General features: G+C 46.8%; 1 pseudogene; it reads right to left on the reverse strand.

Moving 5' to 3' along the window:
* Positions 1-15,000, reverse strand: part of LOC135537157 (exportin-1-like) — a 57,944-nt pseudogene that overhangs the window by 28,309 nt on the left and 14,635 nt on the right.

Raw genomic sequence — 15,000 nt, forward strand, 5'->3', positions numbered from 1 at the left:
GCTGTCGGTAGAGCCTGGTACGAACAGCTGTCGGTAGAGCCTGGTACGAACAGCTGTCGGTAGAGCCTGGTACTAACAGCTGTCGGTAGAGCCTGGTACGAACAGCTGTCGGTAGAGCCTGGTACGAACAGCTGTCGGTAGAGCCTGGTACGAACAGCTGTCGGTAGAGCCTGGTACTAACAGCTGTCGGTAGAGCCTGGTACGAACAGCTGTCGGTAGAGCCTGGTACTAACAGCTGTCGGTAGAGCCTGGTACGAACAGCTGTCGGTAGAGCCTGGTACTAACGGCTGTCGGTAGAGCCTGGTACTAACGGCTGTCGGTAGAGCAGGGTACTAACGGCTGTCGGTAGAGCAGGGTACCAACGGCTGTCGGTAGAGCAGGGTACCAACGGCTGTCGGTAGAGCAGGGTACCAACGGCTGTCGGTAGAGCAGGGTACCAACGGCTGTCGGTAGAGCAGGGTACCAACGGCTGTCGGTAGAGCCTGGTACCAGCGGCTGTCGGTAGAGCCTGGTACCAACGGCTGTCGGTAGAGCCTGGTACTAACGGCTGTCGGTAGAGCCTGGTACTAACGGCTGTCGGTAGAGCCGGGTACTAACGGCTGTCGGTAGAGCCGGGTACTAACGGCTGTCGGTAGAGCAGGGTACTAACGGCTGTCGGTAGAGCAGGGTACTAACGGCTGTCGGTAGAGCAGGGTACTAACGTGTCGGTAGAGCAGGGTACTAACGGCTGTCGGTAGAGCAGGGTACTAACAGCTGTCGGTAGAGCAGGGTACTAACAGCTGTCGGTAGAGCAGGGTACTAACAGCTGTCGGTAGAGCAGGGTACTAACAGCTGTCGGTAGAGCCTGGGTACTAACAGCTGTCGGTAGAGCCTGGTACTAACAGCTGTCGGTAGAGCCTGGTACTACAGCTGTCGGTACAGCTGTCGGTAGAGCCTGGTACTAACAGCTGTCGGTAGAGCAGGTTACTAACAGCTGTCGGTAGAGCCTGGTACTAACAGCTGTCGGTAGAGCCTGGTACTAACAGCTGTCGGTAGAGCCTGGTACTAGCAGCTGTCGGTAGAGCCTGGTACTAGCAGCTGTCGGTAGAGCCTGGTACTAACAGCTGTCGGTAGAGCAGGGTACTAACAGCTGTCGGTAGAGCAGGGTACTAACAGCTGTCGGTAGAGCAGGGTACTAACAGCTGTCGGTAGAGCAGGGTACTAACAGCTGTCGGTAGAGCAGGGTACTAACAGCTGTCGGTAGAGCAGGGTACTAACAGCTGTCGGTAGAGCAGGGTACTAACAGCTGTCGGTAGAGCAGGGTACTAACAGCTGTCGGTAGAGCAGGGTACTAACAGCTGTCGGTAGAGCAGGGTACTAACAGCTGTCAGTAGAGCAGGGTACTAACAGCTGTCGGTAGAGCAGGGTACTAACAGCTGTCGGTAGAGCAGGGTACTAACAGCTGTTGGTAGAGCAGGGTACTAACAGCTGTGAGGTGCTACATTATATAAAAGAGTGGTCCTGTATGTATGACTCAGTTGGTAGAGGATGTCGATTGAAACGCTAGGATTGTGGGCTCGATTCCCGGGGCATATACAGAAAATGTATACACACATGACCAAGTGGCTTCGGACAAATGCGTCTGCTAAATGGTGTCTAATATATATATATATATATATATTACAAATGTAAAAAATGTGCTATGTTAAGATATACAGTATATTAATATATTACCTGTCTTTGAGGTGCTTGGCCTTGACCTGGGTCATCTGTCCACTAGAGAAGTCAAACACCTCCTCACTGAGCAGCTTGAGGATGATCATGTTGTTCTGACAGAGGCTCTCGCTGGTGCGGCTGGCTCCCACGATGTCACTGATGAACGTGGGCCAGTGCTTGGGCCACTCCTGCTTCAGGATCTGGAGGGAAAGGAGGAGAGGTTTACACACACATTAATATAAACAAATCAGTCATACATGCAAACACCCACTCGGGGATGCATTCCAACACACACACACACACAATACAGACATACTGTAGGTGCACACACACACAATACAGACATACTGTAGGTACACACACACACACATACTGTAGGTACACACACACACACACACACACACACACACACAAACACACACTTATTTAGTACTGTATATATGTGGTAGTGGTGGAGTAGGGACCTGAGAGCACACCGTGTGTTGTGAAATCTGTGAATGTATTGTAATGTTTTTAAAATGGTATAAACTGCCTTCATTTATCTGGACCCCAGGAAGAGGATCCACAATAAACACAAACCCCTTTCTGAAGGCTCTGTACGCTAGCTTTCTGTGCTAAAGCCTACAGCCATTATTAGTTCTGGGAGCTAATGATGTTCTCAGGGAAGGTTACTCATTTCTTAAGTGTGTGATTCACCAAACTACCACCCTTACACACCCCCTCACACACTCCCTCACACACACACTCCCTCACACACACTCTCGCTCACACACACTCTCGCTCACACACACTCTCGCTCACACACACACAGTGAGTGAGTGAGACAGTGAGTGAGTGAGTGAGACAGTGAGTGAGTGAGTGAGTGAGTGATTGAGTGAGGGAGACAGTGATTGAGTGAGTGAGACAGTGATTGAGTGAGTGAGACAGTGAGTGTGTGTGTGTACCTACTAACATTGCTGTTCTCCTGTCTGTGAATGAACTAGGATGCTCTCTTTATAACTAGGTGTGCTGCTCAGCTTCATCTGGGCAAGAGTCCTCCAATCTGTGTGTGTGTGTGTGTGTGTGTGTGTGTGTGTGTGTGTGTGTGTGTGTGTGTGTGTGTGTAAAACTGTGTGTGTGTGTGTGTAAAACTGTGTGTGTGTGTGTGTGTGTAACTGCGTGTGTGTTTATTCATACGTGTGTATCATGTGTGTGTACAGCTGACTGTAGCTGCATGAGTCTCTGTGTCATTGAGTGTGAGTCAGTGTGCCTGCGTCAGCTGACTTTGTTTTGTCCTGAAGAGACCAACCAGGTCAGTGTCTCAGCATCTACTGACTGTTCTGACAGGTGGGTGGGTGTGTGAGGGGGTGTGTGTGTGTGTGAGGGAGTGTGTGTGTGTGTGTGTGTGTGTGTGTGTGTGTGTGTGTGTGTGTGTGTGTGTGTGTGTGTGTGTGTGAGGGAGTGTGTGTGTGAGGGAGTGTGTGTGTGTGTGTGAGCGAGAGTGTGTGTGAGCGAGAGTGTGTGTGAGCGAGAGTGTGTGTGAGGGAGTGTGTGTGTGAGGGAGTGTGTGAGGGGGTGTGTAAGGGTGGTAGTTTGGTGAATCACACACTTAAGAAATGAGTAACCTTCCCTGAGAACAGCATTAGCTCCCAGAACTAATAATGGCTGTAGGCTTTAGCACAGAAAGCTAGCGTACAGAGCCTTCAGAAAGGGGTTTGTGTTTATTGTGGATCCTCTTCCTGGGGTCCAGATAAATGAAGGCAGTTTATACCATTTTAAAAACATTACAATACATTCACAGATTTCACAACACACGGTGTGCTCTCAGGTCCCTACTCCACCACTACCACATATCTACATTACTAAATGAGTGTGTGTGTGTGTGTGTGTGTGTGTGTACCTACAGTATGTGTGTGACTGACTGACTGACTGACTGACTGACTGTCTCACTCGCTCACTCACTCGCTCGCTCGCTCACTCACTCACTGTCTCAGTCACTCACTGTCTCAGTCACTGTCTCACTCACTCAGTCACTGTCTCACTCACCCAGTCACTGTCTCACTCACCCAGTCACTGACTCACTCACTCACTCACTGAGTCACTGACTCAGTCACTCAGTCACTGACTCAGTCACTCAGTCACTGACTCAGTCACTGACTCAGTCACTCAGTCACTGACTCAGTCACTCAGTCACTGACTCAGTCACTCAGTCACTCACTCAGTCACTGTCTCACTCACTCAGTCACTGTCTCACTCACTCAGTCACTGTCTCACTCACTCAGTCACTGTCTCACTCACTCAGTCACTGTCTCACTCACTCAGTCACTCACTGTCTCACTCACTCAGTCACTCACTGTCTCACTCACTCACTCACTGTCTCACTCACTCACTCACTGTCTCACTCACTCACTCACTGTCTCACTCACTCACTCACTGTCTCACTCACTCACTCACTGTCTCACTCACTCACTCACTGTCTCACTCACTCACTCACTGTCTCACTCACTCACTGTCTCACTCACTCACTGTCTCACTCACTCACTGTCTCACTCACTCACTGTCTCACTCACTGTCTGTCTCACTCACTCACTCACTGTCTCACTCACTCACTCACTGTCTGTCTCACTCACTCACTGTCTCACTGTCTCACTCACTCACTGTCTCACTCACTCACTGTCTCACTCACTCACTGTCTCACTCACTCACTGTCTCACTCACTCACTGTCTCACTCACTCACTGTCTCACTCACTCACTGTCTCACTCACTCACTGTCTCACTCACTCACTGTCTCACTCACTCACTGTCTCACTCACTCACTGTCTCACTCACTCACTGTCTCACTCACTCACTGTCTCACTCACTCACTGTCTCACTGTCTCACTCACTCACTCACTCACTGTCTCACTCACTCACTGTCTCACTCACTCACTGTCTCACTGTCTCACTCACTGTCTCACTGTCTCACTGTCTCACTGTCTCACTCACTCACTGTCTCACTCACTCACTGTCTCACTCACTCACTGTCTCACTCACTCACTGTCTCACTCACTCACTGTCTCACTCACTCACTGTCTCACTCACTCACTGTCTCACTCACTCACTGTCTCACTGTCTCACTCACTCACTGTCTCACTGTCTCACTCACTCACTGTCTCACTCACTCACTGTCTCACTCACTCACTGTCTCACTGTCTCACTCACTGTCTCACTGTCTCACTGTCTCACTCACTCACTGTCTCACTCACTCACTGTCTCACTCACTCACTGTCTCACTCACTCACTGTCTCACTCACTCACTGTCTCACTCACTCACTGTCTCACTCACTCACTGTCTCACTCACTCACTGTCTCACTCACTGTCTCACTCACTCACTCACTCAATTACCTGAACAAGGATCATGTTCAGCTTTCCAATGTACACTTTCTCTTTCTGAAAAGATAAATGAGAGCGGTGTCAACATGCTGTTATCATCCCGGTAACAACCAGCTCCACCTGACAGGGGAGTTTACACTCATTAACATGACATGTCTCAGCCCTCACCTCGACCATTGTAGCGTCCGACGACGTCTTGATAATAAGTCCAACAACATACTTTTTAATACCTGCAGAGACAAGCAGAAACAACAGGATCAGATCAGAGACCAGCAGAAACAACAGGATCAGATCAGAGACCGGCAGAAACAACAGGATCAGATCAGAGACCAGTAGAAACAACAGGATCAGATCAGAGACCAGCAGAAACAACAGGATCAGATCAGAGACCAGCAGAAACAACAGGATCAGAGACCGGCAGAAACAACAGGATCAGATCAGAGACCGGCAGAAACAACAGGATCAGATCAGAGACCAGTAGAAACAACAGGATCAGATCAGAGACCAGCAGAAACAACAGGATCAGATCAGAGACCAGCAGAAACAACAGGATCAGAGACCAGTAGAAACAACAGGATCAGATCAGAGACCGGCAGAAACAACAGGATCAGATCAGAGACCAGCAGAAACAACAGGATCAGATCAGAGACCGGCAGAAACAACAGGATCAGATCAGAGACCGGCAGAAACAACAGCATCAGATCAGAGACCGGCAGAAACAACAGGATCAGATCAGAGACCGGCAGAAACAACAGGATCAGATCAGAGACCAGCAGAAACAACAGGATCAGATCAGAGACCAGCAGAAACAACAGGATCAGATCAGAGACCAGCAGAAACAACAGGATCAGATCAGAGACCAGCAGAAACAACAGGATCAGATCAGAGACCAGTAGAAACAACAGGATCAGATCAGAGACCAGCAGAAACAACAGGATCAGATCAGAGACCGGCAGAAACAACAGGATCAGAGACCAGTAGAAACAACAGGATCAGATCAGAGACCGGCAGAAACAACAGGATCAGATCAGAGACCAGCAGAAACAACAGGATCAGATCAGAGACCAGCAGAAACAACAGGATCAGAGACCGGCAGAAACAACAGGATCAGATCAGAGACCGGCAGAAACAACAGCATCAGATCAGAGACCGGCAGAAACAACAGGATCAGATCAGAGACCAGCAGAAACAACAGGATCAGATCAGAGACCAGCAGAAACAACAGCATCAGATCAGAGACCAGCAGAAACAACAGGATCAGATCAGTCAGCCTCCACCAGAGCGTACAGGGCACAGGTTTGTACACAACACTTCCTTACAGAGCAGGTAACAAGATAATCAGTGACCCAGAACACAGTGCTGCTTCACAAGGTGTGACTCTAGAATCTACTGAACCAACAGCTGGGCATTGGCTGATCCACATATCTGCTTCAGTGGAACCTAGTGAGCAAGCAGAGCATTGATAGGTGTCTGCTGCTTGCCGTCATGCATACTGTTACTGTGTAATGTCGCCAGCTGCTGCACTGCACTGACACTGGCTGCTTTACAACAAGCTGCACACAGACCACCTACTAGTCTGTACAGTGGCATTATCATTAACCCTCATTTGACCAGCTACGTTGATGAGAACACATGGTCTTTTACAGAAACGACCTGGAGAAGAGTTTCAGGGGAGAGGGGATGAACGAGCCAATTGGAGGCTGAGGATGATTAGGTGGCTATGATGGTATGAGGACCGGATTGGTTACTTAGTCGGTGGGGGGGGGGGGGGGAATCATTGGTCCAAACCGTTGTAAAGCAGAAAATGTTTTGCAGCGAAAACAAGACTTTCTATTGGACAAATTCGCTATAGTTTGTTAACAAGAGATTTGTGGAGTGGTTGAAAAACTAGTTAATGACTCCAACCTAAGTGTATGTAAACTTCCGACTTTAACTGTACCAAAGTATGAGGACACCCCTTCAAATTAGTGGATTTAGCTATTTCAGCCATACCCCGCTACTGACAGGTGTATGAAATTGAGCACACAACCATGCAATCTCCATAGACAAACATTGGCAGTAGAATGGCCTTACTGAAGAGCTCAGTGACTTTCAGCAAGGCACCGTCATAGGATGCCACCTTTCCAACATGTCAGTTTGTCAAATTTCTGCCCTGGTCAACTAAGTGCTGTTATTGTGAAGTGGAAACATCTAGGAGCAACAACGGCTCAGCCGCAAGGTGGTAGGCCACACAAGCTCACAGAACGGGACAGTCGAGTAGTGATGCGTGTAAAAACCGTCTGTCCTCGGTTGCAACGCTCACTACAAACTGCCTCTGGAAGTAACGTCAGCGCAAATTGTTCAACAATTGTGTGCGGCTGCTCGGCCGCACACACCAGCCTAAGATCACTATGCGCAATGCCAAGCGGCAGCTGGAGTGGTGTAAAGCTCACTGAACAAGTGAAAAAAGCTTCACCATTTGACAGTCCGACAGACGAATCTGGGTTCCGCGGATGCCAGGAGAACGCTACCGAGTGCCAACTGTAAAGTTTGGCGGAGGAGGAATAATGGTCTGAGGCTGTTTTTCATAGTTTGGGCTATGCCCCTTAGGTCCAGTGAAGGGAAACCTTAACACTACAGCCTACAATGACATTCTAGATGATAAACATTACAGGGCCACCCCAGTAGATTATAACTGTTCCCTGATAAACATTACAGGGCCACCCCAGTAGATTATAACTGTTTCCCTGATAAACATTACAGGGCCACCCCAGTAGATTATAACTGTTCCCTGATAAACATTACAGGGCCACCCCAGTAGATTATAACTGTTCCCTGATAAACATTACAGGGCCACCCCAGTAGATTATAACTGTTACCCTGATAAACATTACAGGGCCACCCCAGTAGATTATAACTGTTCCCTGATAAACATTACAGGGCCACCCCAGTAGATTATAACTGTTACCCTGATAAACATTACAGGGCCACCCCAGTAGATTATAACTGTTACCCTGATAAACATTACAGGGCCACCCCAGTAGATTATAACTGTTACCCTAATAAACATTACAGGGCCACACCAGTAGATTATAACTGTTACCCTGATAAACATTACAGGGCCACCCCAGTAGATTATAACTGTTACCCTGATAAACATTACAGGGCCACCCCAGTAGATTATAACTGTTACCCTGATAAACATTACAGGGCCACCCCAGTAGATTATAACTGTTACCCTGATAAACATTACAGGGCCACCCCAGTAGATTATAACTGTTACCCTGATAAACATTACAGGGCCACCCCAGTAGATTATAACTGTTACCCTGATAAACATTACAGGGCCACCCCAGTAGATTATAACTGTTACCCTGATAAACATTACAGGGCCACCCCAGTAGATTATAACTGTTACCCTGATAAACATTACAGGGCCACCCCAGTAGATTATAACTGTTACCCTGATAAACATTACAGGGCCACACCAGTAGATTATAACTGTTCCCTGATAAACATTACAGGGCCACCCCAGTAGATTATAACTGTTACCCTGATAAACATTACAGGGCCACCCCAGTAGATTATAACTGTTACCCTGATAAATACAGGGCCACCCCAGTAGATTATAACTGTTACCCTGATAAACATTACAGGGCCACACCAGTATATTACAACTGTTCCCTGATAAACATGACAGGGCCACCCCAGTAGATTATAACTGTTACCCTGATAAACATTACAGGGCCACCCCAGTAGATTATAACTGTTACCCTAATAAACATTACAGGGCCACCCCAGTAGATTATAACTGTTACCCTGATAAACATGACAGGGCCACACCAGTATATTACAACTGTTCCCTGATAAACATGACAGGGCCACCCCAGTAGATTATAACTGTTACCCTGATAAACATTACAGGGCCACCCCAGTAGATTATAACTGTTACCCTGATAAACATTACAGGGCCACCCCAGTAGATTATAACTGTTACCCTGATAAACATTACAGGGCCACCCCAGTAGATTATAACTGTTACCCTGATAAACATTACAGGGCCACCCCAGTAGATTATAACTGTTCCCTGATAAACATTACAGGGCTAGGGTACCCCAGTAGATTATAACTGTTACCCTGATAAACATTACAGGGCCACCCCAGTAGATTATAACTGTTCCCTGATAAACATTACAGGGACACACCAGCAGGTGGTAGCTGAGAACACCAGTCAGCAGGAGGAGAAAGTTGCAGAAGTTGTAGAGAAAACACATCATTGCACTTTTGTTGTGCGTCGGTTTAACAACAGGACATGAAACAAAATAAACACTGTGCCTTTACAGTAAAGGCACAACATGGCATATGGCTGGAGATACAGTTCAATAAACTACATTTCCTTATTTGTCAAAACGTACTATGTACAGCCCACTAGCAGTAGTAAGATGCAGACAGTAGTATGGGCCAAGTCAGTGTCATAAATATATTCAGTAGCACAACTATAGTGAGTAGGGTAATTATAGTGGGTAGGGTAATTATAGTGAGTAGGGTAACTATAGTGAGTAGGGTAATTATAGTGGGTAGGGTAATTATAGTGAGTAGGGTAATTATAGTGAGTAGGGTAACTATAGTGGGTATGGTAATTATAGTGGGTAGGGTAATTATAGTGAGTAGGGTAATTATAGTGAGTAGGGTAATTATAGTGAGTAGGGTAATTATAGTGGGTAGGGTAATTATAGTGGGTAGGGTAATTATAGTGAGTAGGGTAATTATAGTGAGTAGGGTAACTATAGTGAGTAGGGCAACTATAGTGAGTAGGGCAACTATAGTGAGTAGGGCAACTATAGTGGGTAGGGTAATTATAGTGAGTAGGGTAACTATAGTGAGTAGGGCAACTATAGTGAGTAGGGTAACTATAGTGGGTAGGGTAATTTTAGTGGGTAGGGTAAATTTAGTGGGTAGGGTAACTATAGTGAGTAGGGTAATTATAGTGAGTAGGGTAATTATAGTGAGTAGGGTAATTATAGTGAGTGAGTCCCCTCTCCTAATACACACACACACATTCAATGTGACGGCTGTGGATGAGATCCCCTCTCCCCCACACACACACATTCACACACACACACATTCAATGTGACGGCTGTGATCACACACCATCAGGAGGTCTGACGGTCTGTGAGATCAGATTGAAAAGACCTGTTCTTTGACTTGACTCTTGTCGTGTGTGAAAAGGCCAATTCACAGAGACACAGTTGATCCAAAGTAGACCTTCACCTGAAGTGTGCAGGACTTAAAGGAGACCTGCACCTGAAGTGTGCAGGACTTAAAGGAGACCTGCACCTGAAGTGTGCAGGACTTAAAGGAGACCTTCACCTGAAGTGTGCAGGACTTAAAGGAGACCTTCACCTGAAGTGTGCAGGAAAAGGAGACCTTCACCTGAAGTGTGCAAAAAAGGAGACCTTCACCTGAAGTGTGCAGCATTTAAAGGAGACCTTCACCTGAAGTGTGCAGGACGAAAAGGAGACCTTCACCTGAAGTGTGCAGGATTTAAAGGAGACCTTCACCTGAAGTGTGCCGGATTTAAAGGAGGGGAAACTTCTCAGTGTTTACAAGACCGTCTCTTGATCTTGCTTTCAACTCGATGTCATTTTGCAATTCAATGATCTCCATGTCAACTCCGACAGGTAAAACAAATACTACCTGGAATGTGTCAGACAACCTCCTCAATCTGAACGGGAGGAAAAGGTTTACAATAAATATAACAACCTCCCCTGTGTCATTTAACTCCTGAAAACACCTATTGAATTCAGATGACGGTTTCTCCAGGTGGGGAACAGAATTCTTGCAGGAGAAAAGCATCTTTGTTTTCCGATGTTTTGCGACACTTCCTCCGGGTTGAGGAAGTGCACCAGCCTTCCATTCCTCAGCTGAACGGCCTTGGTCTTAAAGGCAGTGACAGTGCTGATCACGTGTATCTTTGTCTTTTCCCTGAAGCTCATAGTTGAAGCTGGTTCAGATTTGCTGTTTTGTCCATCATCAGACAGTCCCTCACGCTCCTCACTTCGTGACTCCAGAAATGATTTGATCTTGGGCAGCAAGTCAACCAATCGCTGCAGTACTTTCCCGCGACTCAACCACCTTATACGTAAGTGTGGAGAATCAGGTGCGACATCAAACTCAACGAATAAAGATTTAAACAAGCGGTGCTGAAGTCCTTTTGCGCTCAATGAACAAAATCATAACGAAAGTGTCACGACATGAGTCCACAGCTTTAAAGTGCTTGTCCACAGCTTTACTAGCTAGTGCTTGTCCACAGTTTACTAGCTAGTGCTTGTCCACAGCTTTACTAGCTAGTGCTTGTCCAAGCTTTACTAGCTAGTGCTTGTCCACAGCTTTACTAGCTAGTGCTTGTCCACAACTAGTGTGCTTGTCCATTTACTAGCTAGTGCTTGTCCACAGCTTTACTAGCTAGTGCTTGTCCACAGCTTTACTAGCTAGTGCTTGTCCACAGCTTTACTAGCTAGTGCTTGTCCACAGCTTTACTAGCTAGTGCTTGCTGATGGATCCCACAGTGATCGTTGAAAAACTCTGGGAAATCGGGATCACGACGGCACAGTGCAACGAAGCCCGAATGCAGTCCACGTATTTCTGGTGCCCCGTCTGTAGTGATCGCTACCAGCTTATGAATGGGAATGCTGTTATCATGCACATTACGTTTAAACTCATTGTTTAAACGGGCTGCCCCCAGGTGGTAGGGGGTGGCAACAACACGTCTGCCACTCTGATCCTCAACACTGGGGCCCCTCAGGGGTGTGTACTTAGTCCCCTCCTGTACTCCCGTTTCACCCACGACTGCGTGGCAAAAACACAACACCAACACCATAATTAAGTTTGCTCAATGTGAGCAAGACAAAAGAGCTGATTGTGGACTACAGGAAAAGGCGGGCCGAACAGGCCACCATTAACATCAACGTGGCTGTTGTGGAGCGGGTCGATAGTTTCAAGTTCCTTGGTGTCCACATCACCAACGATCTATCATGGTCCAAACACAACAAGACAGTCATGGACAAAATATTTTGCCCCTCAGGAGACTGAAAAGATTTGGCATGGGTCTCCAGATCCTCAAAAAGTTCTACAGCTGCACCATCGAGAGCATCACTGCCTGGTATGGCAACTGCTCGGCCTCCGACCGCGAGGCGCTACAGAGGGTAGTGTGTATGGCCCAGTACATCACTGGGGCCAAGCTTCATGCCATCCAGGACCTATATAATAGGCAGTGTCAGAGGAAAGCCCATAAAATTGTCAGAGACTCCAGTCACCCAAGACATAGACAGTTTTCTCTGCTACCACATGGCAAGCGGTACCGGAGCGCCAAGTCTAGGACCAAAAGTCAACTTAACAGCTTCTACCCTCAAGCCATAGCTGGCTACATTCTTTCTTTGACAAGCATTAGAAATATGAAGGCCATGCATCGTTTTAGTAAATAATACCTTGCTTTTTCATTACAAAAGTATTTAGTGGTGTGGCTGTCAGCCAAATGGCGTTCCCACTTCTGTTGTCCTCTGATGAAAAGTTATTTTCTGCCAAATGTGTTGCACGAATGTGTTTTCTGTGAAGGAAAACTATAGTTACATGTCCCTGATCACTCTATTGAAGCCAAAAAAAAACCCAGCTGACTTTCAATATAAAAACACAACCCCTGTCAATACACAGCTTGACTCCTGCTTTCTCCCATTGTGCCATTTACAAACACATGACTGACTCAACTGTTCTGGGGAACTACGGTAAGCTTCATAATGTAAAATAATGTGACAGGTGAAATGAAGAACCCAACCTGCTTTATCTCCTAACCTATTCCACTGCAGGTATTTACTTTAAAAAGTACCTACAAATATTACAATTTTATTGAAAAACTTCAAAAGAAATACAGTAGTTTCAACAGTATCGACTGTATTGAAAAACCATTCGGTGGCTATTTCCAAATACCCCGGTTCACAGTATACCACCCAAGTCTAATATACACACTACCGAATGAAGAAAATGATTAAAATGTTGACGTGACCGGGATTGCACAATAAAGTCTGAGCCGTATTGGTCCCTAAATTGATCAGATCCCCTGTGTAGCTGATGCTAGATCTTCCACCAACATATTGAGCCTTGGCCTGTCTGTCATGGCTTTCCATCTCCATGTTTTCACTAAGATTAACATGCTGGGACGGATAGACTCACACCAGTGGTCGCTGGCTTCGCTAAAAAGTTCCAGCACCAAGTCCCTTTGCAATCCCTCAACTAACAGCATGTTTTATTCTACCCTCCTAGCTTTCCCCTTGTGTTCTGCCAGAGACAGAACCCAGCCTTTCTGCAGAACAGGACTCAGCCAAGCAGAAAATGAACCGGCGTGCTTAGAGGGGAACAAGGCCCAACTTGGCAACCGCACGTCGGCCGGGTTAAGGGGGATAGAGAGAGGGGGGGGGTGTCGCTGCCTCCACAATTAAGACGTCTTGAGTTGTCAAGAGCAATATTCCAAAGGACAGCTGATTCTCCCCATGGGTTCTTCTCCAACTCTTAATGAGCAAGAACATGCGTTTTAAGAGACAGAGCAATGAAACTAAGACACATATACAGTGTTCAAATTCACCTACGGTAGTGTCAACACGCATTCTGAAGTCTAATGCCCTGCTCCACCCTGTCCTCAGACACGAGGTGAGGGAATGGTTTGGGCGAGCGAGGCTGAGAGGGGCGAAAGGTGATTGATTTACAACAAACTGGCCTTAATGCCCACTTGGTACAGCCAGGAGAGGACTGGCCACCCCTCAGAGCCTGGTTCCTCTCTACCCAGTACAGCCAGGAGAGGACTGGTCACCCCTCAGAGCCTGGTTCCTCTCTACCCAGTACAACCAGGAGAGGACTGGTCACCCCTCAGAGCCTGGTTCCTCTCTACCCAGTACAGCCAGGAGAGGACTGGTCACCCCTCAGAGCCTGGTTCCTCTCTACCCAGTACAGCCAGGAGAGGACTGGCCACCCCTCAGAGCCTGGTTCCTCTCTAGGTTTCTTCCTTCTAGGGAGTTTTTCTCTAGACACTGTGCCACTGGGCTCCCGAGTGACACAGCGGTCTGAGACACTGCATCTCAGTGCTCGAGGCGTCACTACAGACACCCTGGTTCGAATCCAGGCTGTATCACAACCAGCCGTGATTGGAAGTCTCATAGGGCGGTGCACAATTGACCCAGCGTCGTCCAGGTTTGTCCGGTGGAGGCCGTCATTGTAAATAAGAATTTGTTCTTAACTTCACTAGGGTAGGGGGCAGGATTCGGAATTTTGGATGAAAAGCGTGCCCAAATTAAACTGTCTGCTACTCAGGCCCAGAAGCTAGGATATGCATATAATTAGTAGATTTGGATAGAAAACACTCTAAAGTTTCCAAAACTGTTAAAATAATGTCTGAGTATAACAGAACTGATATGGCAGGCGAAAACCAGAGGAAAATCCAACCAGGAAGTACTATTATTTTGAAAGGCTGTTTGTCCATTGAAAGCCTATCCACCATACAAAGACTTAGGACCCAGTTCAAATCAAATCAAATTTTTTCACGATCTCTATGGCTTCCTCAACATGGGACCAGTCTTTAGGCATTGTTTCAGGATTTTACTCTGAAAAATGAGGGAGATACAGCACTTTCAATGAGAGGACAGTGGAAATGTCCAGACATGAACCAAGCACGTAATCGGGAACGCACATTTCTTGTTTACCTTTTCCATTGACTAAGCTTTTGTCCAGTTGAAATATCTGTGATTATTTATGACAAAAACAACCTGAGGATTGATTTTAAACATAGTAGAAACATGTCAAACAATCTTTTATTGTACTTTTTTGACTTTTCGTCTTGGTTTTGAGAGCTCGCATTGTGCCTTTGGATTTCTGAACTAAACGCACCAACAAAACGGAGGTATTTGGACATAAAGATTAACTTTATCAA

The sequence above is a fragment of the Oncorhynchus masou genome, unplaced genomic scaffold (assembly GCF_036934945.1).
Source record: "Oncorhynchus masou masou isolate Uvic2021 unplaced genomic scaffold, UVic_Omas_1.1 unplaced_scaffold_714, whole genome shotgun sequence".
Classification (NCBI taxonomy): Eukaryota; Metazoa; Chordata; class Actinopteri; order Salmoniformes; family Salmonidae; genus Oncorhynchus; species Oncorhynchus masou.